General features: G+C 59.3%; 1 protein-coding gene across 1 annotated transcript in view; it reads right to left on the reverse strand.

Annotated features, from left to right (window-relative positions):
• LOC140392886 (chloride channel protein-like) overlaps positions 1–19,683 on the reverse strand; it is a 1,200,068-nt gene that overhangs the window by 402,387 nt on the left and 777,998 nt on the right.

The raw sequence follows: 19,683 nt of genomic DNA on the forward strand, positions 1-19,683 counted from the left end.
GGGCGAGACACACAGAGAGGGCGAGACACACACAGATGGCGAGACACACACAGAGGGCGAGACACACACACACAGAGCGAGACACACACAGAGGGCGAGACACACGCAGAGGGCGAGACACGCACAGAGGGCGAGACACACACAGAGGGAGACACACAGAGGGCGAGACAAACACAGAGGGCGAGACAAACACAGAAGGCGGGACACACACACACAGAGCGAGACACACACACAGGGCGAGACACACAGAGAGGGCGAGACACACAGAGAGGGCGAGACACACAGAGAGGGCGAGACACACAGAGAGGGCGAGACACACAGAGAGGTCGAGACACACACAGAGAGGGCGAGGCACACAGAGAGGGCGAGGCACACAGAGAGGGCGAGGCACACAGAGAGGGCGAGACACACAGATAGGGCGAGGCACACACAGAGGGCGAGGCGCACACAGAGGGCGAGGCGCACACAGAGGGAGACACACAGAGAGGGCGAGATACACAGAGAGGGCGAGGTACGCAGAGAGGGCGAGACACACAGAGAGGGCGAGACACACAGAGAGGGCGAGACACACAGAGGACGAGACACACACAGAGGGCGAGGCACACACTGTGGGAGACACACAGAGAGGGCGAGAAACACACAGAGGGCGAGACACACAGAGAGGGAGAGACACACACAGAGGGCGAGACACACCGAGAGGGCGAGACACACCGAGAGGGCGAGACACACACAGAGGGCGAGACACACACAGAGGGCGAGACACACACAGAGGGCGAGACACACACAGAGGGCGAGACACAAAGAGAGGGCGAGACACACACAGAGGGCGAGACACACACAGAGAGGGCGAGACAGAGAGAGGGCGAGACACACACAGAGGGCGAGACAAACACAGACGGCAAGACACACACAGAGAGGGTGAGACACACAGAGAGGGCGAGACACACACAGAGGGCGAGACACACACAGAGGGCGAGACACACACAGAGGGCGAGACACACACAGAGGGCGAGACAGACCGAGAGGGCAAGACAGACCGAGAGGGCGAGACACACACAGAGGGCGAGACACACACAGAGGGCGAGACACAAAGAGAGGGCGAGACACACACAGAGGGCGAGACACACAGAAAGGGCGAGACAAACACAGAGGGCGAGACAAACACAGATGGCGGGACACAAACACATAGCGAGACTCACAAAGAGGGTGGTACACACACAGAGGGCGAGACACACACAGAGGGAGACACACAGAGAGGGAGACACACAGAGGGCGAGACAAACACAGAGGGCGAGACAAACACAGAGGGCGAGACAAACACAGAGGGCGAGACAAACACAGAAGGCGGGACACACACACACAGCGCGAGACACACACAGAGGGCGAGACACACAGAGAGGGCGAGACAAACACAGAAGGCGGGACACACACAGAGCGAGACACACACAGAGAGGGCGAGACACACACAGAGGGCGAGACACACACAGAGGGCGAGACACACACAGAGGGCGAGAAAAACACAGAAGGCGAGACAAACACAGAAGGCGAGACACACACACACAGAGCGAGACATACACAGAGGGCGAGACACACGCAGAGGGCGAGACACGCACAGAGGGCGAGACACGCACAGAGGGCGAGACACGCACAGAGGGCGAGACACACACAGAGGGCGAGACACACACAGAGGGCGAGACACACACAGAGGGCAAGACACACAGAGAGGGCGAGACACACAGAGAGGGCGAGACACACAGAGAGGTCGAGACACACACAGAGAGGGCGAGGCACACAGAGAGGGCGAGGCACACAGAGAGGGCGAGACACACAGATAGGGCGAGGGACACACAGAAGGCGAGGCGCACACAGAGGGCGAGACGCACACAGAGGGAGAAACACAGAGGGCGAGATACACAGAGAGGGCGAGATACACAGAGAGGGCGAGACACACAGAGAGGGCGAGACACACAGAGAGGGCGAGACACACAGAGAGGGCGAGACACACAGAGGACGAGACACACACAGAGGGCGAGGCCCACACTGTGGGAGACACACAGAGAGGGCGAGAAACACACAGAGTGCGAGACACACAGAGAGGGAGAGACACACCGAGAGGGTGAGACACACACAGAGGGCGAGACACACACAGAGGGCGAGACACACACAGAGGGCGAGACACACACAGAGGGCGAGACACACACAGAGGGCGAGACACACCGAGAGGGCGAGAAAAACACAGAAGGCGAGACAAACACAGAAGGCGAGACACGCACAGAGGGCGAGACACACGCAGAGGGCGAGACACGCACAGAGGGCGAGACACGCACAGAGGGCGAGACACGCACAGAGGGCGAGACACGCACAGAGGGCGAGACACGCACAGAGGGCGAGACACACACAGACGGCAAGACACACAGAGAGGGCGAGACACACAGAGAGGGCGAGACACACAGTGAGGTCGAGACACACACAGAGAGGGCGAGACACGCACAGAGGGCGAGACACGCACAGAGGGCGAGACACGCACAGAGGGCGAGACATGCACAGAGGGCGAGACACACAGAGAGGGCGAGACACACAGAGAGGGCGAGACACACAGAGAGGGTGAGACACACAGAGAGGGCGAGACACACACAGAGGGCGAGACACACACAGAGGGTGAGACACACAGAGAGGGCAGGACATATACTGAGGGCGAGACACACTCAGAGGGTGAGACACACACAGAGGGCGAGACACACACAGAGGGCGAGACACAGAGAGAGAGGGAGGCACACACAGTGGGCGAGACACACACAGAGAGGGCGAGACACACACAGAGAGGGCGAGACACACAGAGAGGGCGAGACACACAGAGAGGGCGAGACACACAGAGAGGGCGAGACACACAGAGAGGGCGAGACACACACAGAGAGGGCGAGACAAACAAAGAAAGGGCGATACACACACACACAGAGGGCGAGACACACAGAGAGGGCGCGACATTCAGAGAGGGCGAGACACACAGAGAGGGCGAGACACACAGAGAGGGCGAGACATACAGAGAGGCCGAGACACACACAGAGGGAGACACACAGAGAGGGAGACACACAGAGAGGGAGACACACAGAGGGCGAGACAAACACAGAGGGCGAGGCACACACAGAGGGCGAGAAAAACACAGAAGGCGAGACAAACACAGAAGGCGAGACACACACACACAGAGCGAGACACACACAGAGGGAGACACACAGAGAGGGCGAGACACACACAGAGGGCGAGACACACACAGAGGGCGAGACACACACAGAGGGCGAGACACACACAGAGGGCGAGACACACACAGAGGGCGAGATACGCACAAAGGGCGAGACACGCACAGAGGGCGAGACACACACAGAGGGCGAGACACACACAGAGGGCGAGACACACACACAGAGGGCGAGACACACACAGAGGGCGAGACACACACAGAGGGCGAGACACACACAGAGAGGGCGAGACACACACAGAGGGCGAGACACACAGAGAGGGCGAGACACACAGAGAGGGCGAGACACACACACAGAGGGCGAGACACACACAGAGAGGGCGAGACACACACAGAGAGGGCGAGGCACACACAGAGGGCAAGGCACACACAGAGGGCAAGGCACACACAGAGGGCAAGGCACACACAGAGGGCGAGACACACACAGAGGGCGAGACACACACAGAGAGGGCGAGACACACACAGAGGGCGAGACACACAGAGAGGGCGAGACACACAGAGAGGGCGAGACACACACACAGAGGGCGAGACACACACAGAGAGGGCGAGACACGCACAGAGAGGGCGAGGCACACACAGAGGGCAAGGCACACACAGAGGGCAAGGCACACACAGAGGGCGAGACACACACAGAGGGAGACACACAGAGAGGGAGACACACAGAGAGGGAGACACACACAGAGGGCGAGACACACACAGAGGGCGAGACACACACAGAGGGCGAGACACACACAGAGGGCGAGACACACACAGAGGGCGAGACACGCACAGAGGGCGAGATACGCACAAAGGGCGAGACACGCACAGAGGGCGAGACACACACAGAGGGCGAGACACACACACAGAGGGCGAGACACACACAGAGGGCGAGACACACACAGAGGGCGAGACACACACAGAGAGGGCGAGACACACACAGAGGGCGAGACACACAGAGAGGGCGAGACACACAGAGAGGGCGAGACACACACACAGAGGGCGAGACACACACAGAGAGGGCGAGACACACACAGAGAGGGCGAGGCACACACAGAGGGCAAGGCACACACAGAGGGCAAGGCACACACAGAGGGCGAGACACACACAGAGGGAGACACACAGAGAGGGAGACACACAGAGAGGGAGACACACACAGAGGGCGAGACACACAGAGAGGGCGAGACAAACACAGAGGGCAAGACACACACAGAGAGGGCGAGACAGAGAGAGGGCGAGACACACACAGAGGGCGAGACAAACACAGACGTCAAGACACACACAGAGAGGGCGAGACACACAGAGAGGGGGAGACACACACAGAGAGCGAGACACACACAGAGGGCGAGACATACACAGAGAGGGCGAGACACACACAGAGAGGGAGACACACACAGAGGGGGAAACACACACAGAGAGGGCGACACACACAAAGAGGGCGAGACACACACAGAGGGGGAAACACACACAGAGAGGGCGACACACACAAAGAGGGCGAGACACACACAGAGAGTGCGAGACACACACAGAGAGCGAGACATACAGAGAGGGCGAGACACACACAGAAGGCGACACACACACAGACAGCGAGACACACAGAGAGGGCGAGACACACACAGAGGGCGAGACACACACAGAAGGCGACACACACACAGAGGGCGAGACACACAGAGAGGGCGAGACACACAGTGAGAGGGAGACACAGAGAGGGAGACACAGAGAGAGAGGGAGACACACAGAGAGAGGGAGACACAGAGAGGACGAGACACACAGCGAGAGGGAGACACACAGAGAGGGAGAGACTCACACAGAGAGGGCGAGACACACACAGAGAGGGCGAGACACACACAGAGAGGGCGAGACACACAGAGGGAGGGCGAGACATACACACAGAGGGCAAGACATACACAGAGAGGGCGAGACACACACAGAGAGGGCGAGACACACACAGAGAGGGTGAGACACACAGAGAGGGCGAGACACACACAGAGAGTGCGAGACACACACAGAGGGCGAGACACACAGAGAGGGCGAGACACACACAGAGAGGGCGACACACACAAAGAGGGCGAGACACACACAGAGAGGGCGAGACACACACAGAAGGCGACACACACACAGACAGCGAGACACACAGAGAGGGCGAGACACAAAGAGAGGGCGAGACACACACAGAGGGCGAGACACACAGAGAGGGCGAGACACACAGAGAGGGCGAGACACACACAGAGGGCGAGGCGCACACAGAGGGCGAGGCGCACACAGAGGGCGAGGCGCACACAGAGGGCGAGACGCACAGAGGGTGAGATACACAGAGAGGGCGAGATACACAGCGAGAGGGAGACTCACACAGAGGGCGAGACACACACATAGAGGGCGAGACACACACAGTGGGCGAGACACACACAGAGAGGGAGAGACACACACAGAGAGGGCGAGACACACAGAGAGGGCGAGACACACAGAGAGGGCGAGACACACACAGAGAGGGCGAGACACACACAGAGAGGGCGAGACAAACAAAGAGAGGGCGAGGCACACACAGAGGGGGCGAGACACACAGAGACGGCGAGACACACACAGAGGGCGAGACATACAGAGCGGGCGAGACACACACAGAGGGAGACACACAGAGGGCGAGACAAACACAGAGGGCGAGACAAACACAGAGGGCGAGACAAACACAGAAGGCGGGACACACACACACAGAGCGAGACACACAGAGAGGGCGAGACACACAGAGAGGGCGAGACACACACAGAGGGCGAGACACATACAGAGGGAGACACACAGAGAGGGAGACACACAGAGGGCGAGATAAACACAGAGGGCAAGACAAACACAGAAGGCGGGACACACACACACAGAGCGAGACACACACAGATTGCGAGACACACACAGAGGGCGAGACACACACACACAGAGCGAGACACACACAGAGGGCGAGACACACGCAGAGGGCGAGACACGCACAGATGGCGAGACACACACAGAGTGCGAGACACGCACAGAGGGCGAGACACACACAGTGGGCGAGACACACACAGAGGGCAAGACACACAGAGAGGGCGAGACACACAGAGAGGGCGAGACACACAGATAGGGCGAGGCACACACAGAGGGCGAGGCGCACACAGAGGGCGAGGCGCACACAGAGGGCGAGGCGCACACAGAGGGAGACACACAGAGAGGGCGAGATACACAGAGAGGGCGAGATACACACAGAGGACGAGACACACACAGAGGGCGAGGCCCACACTGTGGGAGACACACAGAGAGGGCGAGAAACACACAGAGGGCGAGACACACAGAGAGGGAGAGACACACCGAGAGGGTGAGACACACACAGAGTGCGAGACACACACAGAGGGCGAGACACACACAGAGGGCGAGACACACACAGAGGGCGAGACACACACAGAGGGCGAGACACACCGAGAGGGCGAGACACACCGAGAGGGCGAGACACACACAGAGGGCGAGACACACACAGAGGGCGAGACACACACAGAGGGCGAGACACAAAGAGAGGGCGAGACACACACAGAGGGCGAGACACACAGAGAGTGCGAGACAAACACAGAGGGCAAGACACACACAGAGAGGGCGAGACAGAGAGAGGGCGAGACACACACAGAGGGCGAGACAAACACAGACGGCAAGACACACACAGAGAGAGTGAGACACACAGAGAGGGCGAGACACACACAGAGGGCGAGACACACACAGAGGGCGAGACACACACAGAGGGCGAGACACACAGAGAGTGCGAGACAAACACAGAGGGCGAGACACACACAGAGGGCGAGACAGACCGAGTGGGCGAGACAGACCGAGAGGGCGAGACACACACAGAGGGCGAGACACACACAGAGGGCGAGTCACAAAGAGAGGGCGAGACACACACAGAGGGCGAGACACACAGAGAGGGCGAGACAAACACAGAGTGCAAGACACACACAGATGGCGGGACACAAACACTGAGCGAGACTCACAAAGAGGGCGATACACACACAGAGGGCGAGACACACACAGAGGGCGAGACACACACAGAGGGCGAGACACACACAGAGGGCGAGACAAACACAGAGGGCGAGACAAACACAGAAGGCGGGACACACACACACAGAGCGAGACACACACAGAGGGCGAGACACACACAGAGGGCGAGACACACACAGAGGGCGAGACACACACAGAGGGCGAGACACACACAGAGGGCGAGACAAACACAGAGGGCGAGACAAACACAGAAGGCGGGACACACACACACAGAGCGAGACACACACAGAGGGCGAGACACACAGAGAGGGCGAGACACACACAGATGGCGAGACACACACAGAGGGCGAGACACACACACACAGAGCGAGACACACACAGAGGGCGAGACACACGCAGAGGGCGAGACACGCACAGAGGGCGAGACACACACAGAGGGAGACACACAGAGGGCGAGACAAACACAGAGGGCGAGACAAACACAGAAGGCGGGACACACACACACAGAGCGAGACACACACACAGGGCGAGACACACAGAGAGGGCGAGACACACAGAGAGGGCGAGACACACAGAGAGGGCGAGACACACAGAGAGGTCGAGACACACACAGAGAGGGCGAGGCACACAGAGAGGGCGAGGCACACAGAGAGGGCGAGGCACACAGAGAGGGCGAGACACACAGATAGGGCGAGGCACACACAGAGGGCGAGGCGCACACAGAGGGCGAGGCGCACACAGAGGGAGACACACAGAGAGGGCGAGATACACAGAGAGGGCGAGGTACGCAGAGAGGGCGAGACACACAGAGAGGGCGAGACACACAGAGAGGGCGAGACACACAGAGGACGAGACACACACAGAGGGCGAGGCACACAATGTGGGAGACACACAGAGAGGGCGAGAAACACACAGAGGGCGAGACACACAGAGAGGGAGAGACACACCGAGAGGGTGAGACACACACAGAGGGCGAGACACACCGAGAGGGCGAGACACACCGAGAGGGCGAGACACACACAGAGGGCGAGACACACACAGAGGGCGAGACACACACAGAGGGCGAGACACACACAGAGGGCGAGACACAAAGAGAGGGCGAGACACAAACAGAGGGCGAGACACACACAGAGAGGGCGAGACAGAGAGAGGGCGAGACACACACAGAGGGCGAGACAAACACAGACGGCAAGACACACACAGAGAGGGTGAGACACACAGAGAGGGCGAGACACACACAGAGGGCGAGACACACACAGAGGGCGAGACACACACAGAGGGCGAGACACACACAGAGGGCGAGACACACACAGAGGGCGAGACAGACCGAGAGGGCAAGACAGACCGAGAGGGCGAGACACACACAGAGGGCGAGACACACACAGAGGGCGAGACACAAAGAGAGGGCGAGACACACACAGAGGGCGAGACACACAGAGAGGGCGAGACTAACACAGAGGGCGAGACAAACACAGATGGCGGGACACAAACACATAGCGAGACTCACAAAGAGGGTGGTACACACACAGAGGGCGAGACACACACAGAGGGAGACACACAGAGAGGGAGACACACAGAGGGCGAGACAAACACAGAGGGCGAGACAAACACAGAGGGCGAGACAAACACAGAGGGCGAGACAAACACAGAAGGCGGGACACACACACACAGCGCGAGACACACACAGAGGGCGAGACACACAGAGAGGGCGAGACAAACACAGAAGGCGGGACACACACAGAGCGAGACACACACAGAGAGGGCGAGACGCACACAGAGGGCGAGACACACACAGAGGGCGAGACACACACAGAGGGCGAGAAAAACACAGAAGGCGAGACAAACACAGAAGGCGAGACACACACACACAGAGCGAGACATACACAGAGGGCGAGACACACGCAGAGGGCGAGACACGCACAGAGGGCGAGACACGCACAGAGGGCGAGACACGCACAGAGGGCGAGACACACACAGAGGGCGAGACACACACAGAGGGCGAGACACACACAGAGGGCAAGACACACAGAGAGGGCGAGACACACAGAGAGGGCGAGACACACAGAGAGGTCGAGACACACACAGAGAGGGCGAGGCACACAGAGAGGGCGAGGCACACAGAGAGGGCGAGACACACAGATAGGGCGAGGGACACACAGAAGGCGAGGCGCACACAGAGGGCGAGACGCACACAGAGGGAGAAACACAGAGGGCGAGATACACAGAGAGGGCGAGATACACAGAGAGGGCGAGACACACAGAGAGGGCGAGACACACAGAGAGGGCGAGACACACAGAGAGGGCGAGACACACAGAGGACGAGACACACACAGAGGGCGAGGCCCACACTGTGGGAGACACACAGAGAGGGCGAGAAACACACAGAGTGCGAGACACACAGAGAGGGAGAGACACACCGAGAGGGTGAGACACACACAGAGGGCGAGACACACACAGAGGGCGAGACACACACAGAGGGCGAGACACACACAGAGGGCGAGACACACACAGAGGGCGAGACACACACAGAGGGCGAGACACACCGAGAGGGCGAGAAAAACACAGAAGGCGAGACAAACACAGAAGGCGAGACACGCACAGAGGGCGAGACACACGCAGAGGGCGAGACACGCACAGAGGGCGAGACACGCACAGAGGGCGAGACACGCACAGAGGGCGAGACACGCACAGAGGGCGAGACACACACAGACGGCAAGACACACAGAGAGGGCGAGACACACAGAGAGGGCGAGACACACAGTGAGGTCGAGACACACACAGAGAGGGCGAGACACGCACAGAGGGCGAGACACGCACAGAGGGCGAGACACGCACAGAGGGCGAGACATGCACAGAGGGCGAGACACACAGAGAGGGCGAGACACACAGAGAGGGCGAGACACACAGAGAGGGTGAGACACACAGAGAGGGCGAGACACACACAGAGGGCGAGACACACACAGAGGGTGAGACACACAGAGAGGGCAGGACATATACTGAGGGCGAGACACACTCAGAGGGTGAGACACACACAGAGGGCGAGACACACACAGAGGGCGAGACACAGAGAGAGAGGGAGGCACACACAGTGGGCGAGACACACACAGAGAGGGCGAGACACACACAGAGAGGGCGAGACACACAGAGAGGGCGAGACACACAGAGAGGGCGAGACACACAGAGAGGGCGAGACACACAGAGAGGGCGAGACACACACAGAGAGGGCGAGACAAACAAAGAGAGGGCGATACACACACACACAGAGGGCGAGACACACAGAGAGGGCGCGACATTCAGAGAGGGCGAGACACACAGAGAGGGCGAGACACACAGAGAGGGCGAGACATACAGAGAGGCCGAGACACACACAGAGGGAGACACACAGAGAGGGAGACACACAGAGAGGGAGACACACAGAGGGCGAGACAAACACAGAGGGCGAGGCACACACAGAGGGCGAGAAAAACACAGAAGGCGAGACAAACACAGAAGGCGAGACACACACACACAGAGCGAGACACACACAGAGGGAGACACACACAGAGGGCGAGACACACACAGAGGGCGAGACACACACAGAGGGCGAGACACACACAGAGGGCGAGATACGCACAAAGGGCGAGACACGCACAGAGGGCGAGACACACACAGAGGGCGAGACACACACACAGAGGGCGAGACACACACAGAGGGCGAGACACACACAGAGGGCGAGACACACACAGAGAGGGCGAGACACACACAGAGGGCGAGACACACAGAGAGGGCGAGACACACAGAGAGGGCGAGACACACACACAGAGGGCGAGACACACACAGAGAGGGCGAGACACACACAGAGAGGGCGAGGCACACACAGAGGGCAAGGCACACACAGAGGGCAAGGCACACACAGAGGGCAAGGCACACACAGAGGGCGAGACACACACAGAGGGCGAGACACACACAGAGAGGGCGAGACACACACAGAGGGCGAGACACACAGAGAGGGCGAGACACACAGAGAGGGCGAGACACACACACAGAGGGCGAGACACACACAGAGAGGGCGAGACACGCACAGAGAGGGCGAGGCACACACAGAGGGCAAGGCACACACAGAGGGCAAGGCACACACAGAGGGCGAGACACACACAGAGGGAGACACACAGAGAGGGAGACACACAGAGAGGGAGACACACACAGAGGGCGAGACACACACAGAGGGCGAGACACACACAGAGGGCGAGACACACACAGAGGGCGAGACACACACAGAGGGCGAGACACGCACAGAGGGCGAGATACGCACAAAGGGCGAGACACGCACAGAGGGCGAGACACACACAGAGGGCGAGACACACACACAGAGGGCGAGACACACACAGAGGGCGAGACACACACAGAGGGCGAGACACACACAGAGAGGGCGAGACACACACAGAGGGCGAGACACACAGAGAGGGCGAGACACACAGAGAGGGCGAGACACACACACAGAGGGCGAGACACACACAGAGAGGGCGAGACACACACAGAGAGGGCGAGGCACACACAGAGGGCAAGGCACACACAGAGGGCAAGGCACACACAGAGGGCGAGACACACACAGAGGGAGACACACAGAGAGGGAGACACACAGAGAGGGAGACACACACAGAGGGCGAGACACACAGAGAGGGCGAGACAAACACAGAGGGCAAGACACACACAGAGAGGGCGAGACAGAGAGAGGGCGAGACACACACAGAGGGCGAGACAAACACAGACGTCAAGACACACACAGAGAGGGCGAGACACACAGAGAGGGGGAGACACACACAGAGAGCGAGACACACACAGAGGGCGAGACATACACAGAGAGGGCGAGACACACACAGAGAGGGAGACACACACAGAGGGGGAAACACACACAGAGAGGGCGACACACACAAAGAGGGCGAGACACACACAGAGGGGGAAACACACACAGAGAGGGCGACACACACAAAGAGGGCGAGACACACACAGAGAGTGCGAGACACACACAGAGAGCGAGACATACAGAGAGGGCGAGACACACACAGAAGGCGACACACACACAGACAGCGAGACACACAGAGAGGGCGAGACACACAGAGAGGGCGAGAAACACAGAGAGGGCGAGACACACACATAGGGCGAGACACACACAGAGGGCGAGACACACACAGAAGGCGACACACACACAGAGGGCGAGACACACAGAGAGGGCGAGACACACAGTGAGAGGGAGACACAGAGAGGGAGACACAGAGAGAGAGGGAGACACACAGAGAGAGGGAGACACAGAGAGGACGAGACACACAGCGAGAGGGAGACACACAGAGAGGGAGAGACTCACACAGAGAGGGCGAGACACACACAGAGAGGGCGAGACACACACAGAGAGGGCGAGACACACAGAGGGAGGGCGAGACATACACACAGAGGGCAAGACATACACAGAGAGGGCGAGACACACACAGAGAGGGCGAGACACACACAGAGAGGGTGAGACACACAGAGAGGGCGAGACACACACAGAGAGTGCGAGACACACACAGAGGGCGAGACACACAGAGAGGGCGAGACACACACAGAGAGGGCGACACACACAAAGAGGGCGAGACACACACAGAGAGGGCGAGACACACACAGAAGGCGACACACACACAGACAGCGAGACACACAGAGAGGGCGAGACACAAAGAGAGGGCGAGACACACACAGAGGGCGAGACACACAGAGAGGGCGAGACACACAGAGAGGGCGAGACACACACAGAGGGCGAGACAGACCGAGAGGTCGAGACACACACAGAGGGCGAGACAAACACAGATGGCGGGACACAAACACAGAGCGAGACACACAAAGAGGGCGATACACACACAGAGGGCGAGACACACACAGAGGGAGACACACAGAGAGGGAGACACACAGAGGGCAAGACAAACACAGAAGGCGGGACACACACACACAGAGCGAGACACACACAGAGGGCGAGACACACACAGAGGGCGAGAAAAACACAGAAGGCGAGAAAAACACAGAAGGCGAGACACACACACACAGAGCGAGACACACACAGAGGGCGAGACACGCACAGAGGGCGAGAAAAACACAGAAGGCGAGAAAAACACAGAAGGCGAGACACACACACACAGAGCGAGACACACACAGAGGGCGAGACACGCACAGAGGGCGAGACACGCACAGAGGGCGAGACATGCACAGAGGGCGAGACATGCACAGAGGGCGAGACACACAGAGAGGGCGAGACACACAGAGAGGGCGAGACACACAGAGAGGGCGAGACACACACAGAGGGCGAGACACACACAGAGGGCGAGACACACACAGAGGGTGAGACACACAGAGAGGGCAGGACACACTCAGAGGGTGAGACACACACAGAGGGCGAGACACACACAGAGGGCGAGACACAGAGAGAGAGGGAGGCACACACAGTGGGCGAGACACACACAGAGAGGGCGAGACACACACAGAGGGGGCGAGACACACAGAGAGGGCGAGACACACAGAGAGGGCGAGACACACAGAGAGGGCGAGACACACAGAGAGGGCGAGACACACACAGAGAGGGCGAGACAAACAAAGAGAGGGCGAGACACACACACACAGAGGGCGAGACACACAGAGAGGGCGCGACATTCAGAGAGGGCGAGACACACAGAGAGGGCGAGACACACAGAGAGGGCGAGACATACAGAGAGGGCGAGACACACACAGAGGGAGACACACAGAGAGGGAGACACACAGAGAGGGAGACACACAGAGGGCGAGACAAACACAGAGGGCGAGGCACACACAGAGGGCGAGAAAAACACAGAAGGCGAGACAAACACAGAAGGCGAGACACACACACACAGAGCGAGACACACACAGAGGGAGACACACAGAGAGGGCGAGACACACACAGAGGGCGAGACACACACAGAGGGCGAGACACACACAGAGGGCGAGACACACACAGAGGGCGAGACACGCACAGAGGGCGAGATACGCACAAAGGGCGAGACACGCACAGAGGGCGAGACACGCACAGAGGGCGAGACACACACAGAGGGCGAGACACACACAGAGGGCGAGACACACACAGAGGGCGAGACACACACAGAGGGGGCGAGACACACACAGAGGGCGAGACACACAGAGAGGGCGAGACACACACAGAGGGCGAGACACACACAGAGGGAGACACACAGAGAGGGAGACACACACAGAGGGAGACACACACAGAGGGCGAGACACACAGAGAGGGCGAGACAAACACAGAGGGCAAGACACACACAGAGAGGGCGAGACAGAGAGAGGGCGAGACACACACAGAGGGCGAGACAAACACAGACGGCAAGACACACACAGAGAGGGTGAGACACACAGAGAGGGCGAGACACACACAGAGGGCGAGACATACAGAGAGGGCGAGACACACAGAGAGGGCGAGACACACACAGAGGGCGAGACACACACAGAGTGCGAGACACACACAGAGGGGGAGACACACACAGAGAGCGAGACACACACAGAGGGCGAGACATACAGAGAGGGCGAGACACACACAGAAGGCGACACACACACAGACGGCGAGACACACAGAGAGGGCGAGACACACACAGAGGGCGAGACACACACAGAGGGCGAGACACACAGAGAGGGCGAGACACACAGAGAGAGGGAGACACACAGAGAGAGGGAGACACACAGAGAGAGGGAGACACAGAGAGGGCGAGACACACAGCGAGAGGGAGACACACAGAGAGGGCGAGACACACACAGAGGGGGAAACACACACAGAGAGGGCGACACACACAAAGAGGGCGAGACACACACAGAGGGGGAAACACACACAGAGAGGGCGACACACACAAAGAGGGCGAGACACACACAGAGAGTGCGAGACACACACAGAGAGCGAGACATACAGAGAGGGCGAGACACACACAGAAGGCGACACACACACAGACAGCGAGACACACAGAGAGGGCGAGACACACAGAGAGGGCGAGACACACACAGAGGGCGAGACACACAGAGAGGGCGAGACACACAGAGAGAGGGAGACACAGAGAGGGAGACACAGAGAGAGAGGGAGACACACAGAGAGAGGGAGACACAGAGAGGACGAGACACACAGCGAGAGGGAGACACACAGAGAGGGAGAGACTCACACAGAGAGGGCGAGACACACACAGAGAGGGCGAGACACACACAGAGAGGGCGAGACACACACAGAGAGGGCGAGACACACAGAGGGAGGGCGAGACATACACACAGAGGGCGAGACATACACAGAGAGGGCGAGACACACACAGAGAGGGCGAGACACACACAGAGAGGGTGAGACACACAGAGAGGGCGAGACACACACAGAGAGTGCGAGACACACACAGAGGGCGAGACACACAGAGAGGGCGAGACACACACAGAGAGGGCGAGACACACACAAAGAGGGCGAGACACACACAGAGGGCGAGACACACACAGAAGGCGACACACACACAGAGGGCGAGACACACAGAGAGGGCGAGACACACAGAGAGGGCGAGACACACAGAGAGAGGGCGAGACACACACAGAGAGGGTGAGACACACAGAGAGGGCGAGACACACACAGAGAGTGCGAGACACACACAGAGGGCGAGACACACAGAGAGGGCGAGACACACACAGAGGGCGAGACACACACAGAGGGCGAGACACACACAGAGAGTGCGAGACACACACAGAGGGCGAGACACACACAGAGAGGGCAAGACACACATAGAGGGCGAGACACACACAGAGGGCGAGACACACACAGAGGGCGAGACACACAGAGAGGGCGAGACACACAGAGAGGGCGAGACACACAAAGAGGGCGAGACACACACAGAGGGCGAGACACACACAGAGGGCGAGACACACAGAGAGGGTGAGACACACTCATAGGGCGAGACATACAGAGAGGGCGAGACACACACAGAAGGCGACACACACAGAGAGAGTGCGAGACATACACACAGAGGGCGAGACATACACAGAGAGGGCGAGACACACACAGAGAGGGCGAGACACACACAGAGGGGGAGACACACACAGAGAGGGCGACACACACAAAGAGGGCGAGACACACACAGAGAGTGCGAGACACACACAGAGAGCGAGACATACACAGAGGGTGAGACACACAGAGGGTGAGACACACAGAGAGGGCGAGACACACACAGAGGGGGAGACACACAGAGGGCGAGACACACACAGAGAGGGCGAGACACACACAGAGGGCGAGACACACACAGAGGGCGAGACACACAGAGAGGGCGAGACACACACAGAGGGCGAGACACACACAGAAGTGCGAGTCACACACAGAGGGCGAGACACACACAGAGGGCGAGACACACACAGAGAGGGCAAGACACACATAGAGGGCGAGACACACACAGAGGGCGAGGCACACACAGAGGGCGAGACACACAGAGAGGGCGACACACACAAAGAGGGCGAGACACACACAGAGAGTGCGAGACACACACAGAGAGGGCGAGACACACACAGAGAGGGCGAGACACACACAGAGGGGGAGACACACACAGAGAGGGCGACACACACAAAGAGGGCGAGACACACACACAGAGTGCGAGACACACACAGAGAGGGCGAGACACACACAGAGGGGGAGACACACACAGAGGGCGGGACGCACACAGAGGGCGAGACACACACAGAGGGTGAGACACACAGAGAGGGCGAGACACACACAGAGAGGGCGAGACACACACAGAGGGCGAGACACACACAGAGGGCGAGACACACAGAGAGGGCGAGACACATACAGAGAGTGCGAGACACACATAGAGGGCGAGACACACACAGAGGGCGAGGCACACACAGAGGGCGAGACACACAGAGAGGGCGAGACACACAGAGAGGGCGAGACACAGAGAGAGGGCGAGACACACAGAGAGGGCGAGACACAGAGAGAGGGCGAGACACACACAGAGAGCGAGACACACACAGAGAGCGAGACACACATAGAGGGCGAGACACACACAGAGGGCGAGACACACAGAGAGGGCGAGACACACAGAGAGGGCGAGACACACAGAGAGGGCGAGACACAGAGAGAGGGCGAGACACACACAGAGAGCGAGACACACAGAGAGGGCGAGACACACAGAGAGGGCGAGACACACACAGAGGGCGAGACACACACAGAAGGCGACACACACACAGAGGGCGAGACACACAGTGAGGGCGAGACACACAGAGAGAGGGAGACACAGAGAGGGAGACACAGAGAGAGAGGGAGACACACAGAGAGAGGGAGACACAGAGAGGACGAGACACACAGCGAGAGGGAGACACACAGAGAGGGAGAGACACACACAGAGAGGGCGAGACACAGACAGAGAGGGCGAGACACACACAGAGAGGGCGAGACACACAGAGAGAGGGCGAGACATACACACAGAGGGCGAGACAGACACAGAGAGGGCGAGACACACACAGAGAGGGCGAGACACACACAGAGAGGGCGAGACACACACAGAGGGGGAGACACACACAGAGAGGGCGACACACACAAAGAGGGCGAGACACACACAGAGAATGCGAGACACACACAGAGAGGGCGAGACACACATACAGAGGGCGAGACACACAGAGGGTGAGACACACAGAGAGGGCGAGACACACAGAGAGGGCGAGACACACAGAGAGGGCGAGACACACAGAGAGGGCGAGACACACAGAGAGGGCGAGACACACACAGAGAGCGAGACACACACAGAGGGCGAGACACACACAGAGGGCGAGACACACAGAGAGGGTGAGACACACACATAGGGCGAGACATACAGAGAGGGCGAAACACACACAGAAGGCGACACGCACACAGACGGCGAGACACACAGAGAGGGCGAGACACACAGAGAGAGGGAGACACAGAGAGGGAGACACAGAGAGAGAGGGAGACACAGAGAGGGAGACACAGAGAGGGCGAGATACACAGCGAGAGGGAGACACACAGAGAGGGAGAGACACACACAGAGAGGGCGAGACACACACAGAGAGGGCGAGACACAGAGAGAGAGAGTGCGAGACATACACACAGAGGGCGAGACATACACAGAGAGGGCGAGACACACACAGAGAGGGCGACACACACAAAGAGGGCGAGACACACACAGAGAGCGAGACATACACAGAGAGTGAGACACACAGAGGGTGAGACACACAGAGAGGGCGAGACACACACAGAGGGGGAGACACACACAGAGGGCGGGACACACACAGAGGGCGAGACACACACAGAGGGTGAGACACACAGAGAGGGCGAGACACACACAGAGAGGGCGAGACACTCACAGAGAGGGCGAGACACTCACAGAGGGCGAGACACACAGAGAGGGCGAGACACACAGAGAGGGCGAGACACACACAGAGAGTGCGAGACACACACAGAGAGTGCGAGACACACACAGAGAGTGCGAGACACACACAGAGGGCGAGACACACACAGAGGGCGAGTCACACACAGAGGGCGAGACACACACAGAGAGGGGAAGACACACATAGAGGGCGAGACACGCACAGAGGGCGAGACACACACAGAGGGCGAGACACACAAAGAGGGCGAGACACACAAAGAGGGCGAGACACACAGAGAGGGCGAGACACACAGAGAGGGCGAGACACACAGAGAGGGAGACACACAGAGAGCGAGACACACACAGAGGGCGAGACACACACAGAGGGCGAGACACAAACAGAGGGCAAGACACACACAGAGAGGGCGAGACACACACAGAGGGAGACACACAGAGAGGACGAGACACAAACAGAGGGCGAGACACACCGAGAGGGCGAGACACACCGAGAGGGCGAGACACACCGAGAGGGCGAGACACACCGAGAGGGCGAGACACACCGAGAGGGCGAGACACACAGAGAGGGCGAGACACACAGAGAGGGCGAGACACACAGAGGGAGAGACACACAGAGAGGGCGAGACACACAGAGGGAGAGACACACACAGAGGGCGAGACACACAGAGAGGGCGAGACACACAGAGAGGGTGAGACACACAGAGAGGGCGCGACACACACAGAGGGCGCGACGCAAACAGAGGGAGAGACACACACAGAGGGAGAGACACACACAGAGGGCGAGACACACACACACAGGGCGTGACACACACAGAGGGCGAGACACACAGAGAGGGCGAGACACACAGAGGGAGAGACACACACAGAGGGTGAGACACACAGAGAGGGCGAGACACACAGGGAGGGCGAGACACACAGAGAGGGCGAGACACACAGAGAGGGTGAGACACACACAGAGGGCGAGACACACACAGAGGGCGAGACACACACAGAGGGCGAGACACACACAGAGGGCGAGACACACAGAGACGGAGAGACACACAGAGACGGAGAGACACACACAGAAATCGAGACACACACAGG

Source organism: Scyliorhinus torazame, chromosome 16 (genome assembly GCF_047496885.1).
Source record: "Scyliorhinus torazame isolate Kashiwa2021f chromosome 16, sScyTor2.1, whole genome shotgun sequence".
Lineage (NCBI taxonomy): Eukaryota > Metazoa > Chordata > Chondrichthyes > Carcharhiniformes > Scyliorhinidae > Scyliorhinus > Scyliorhinus torazame.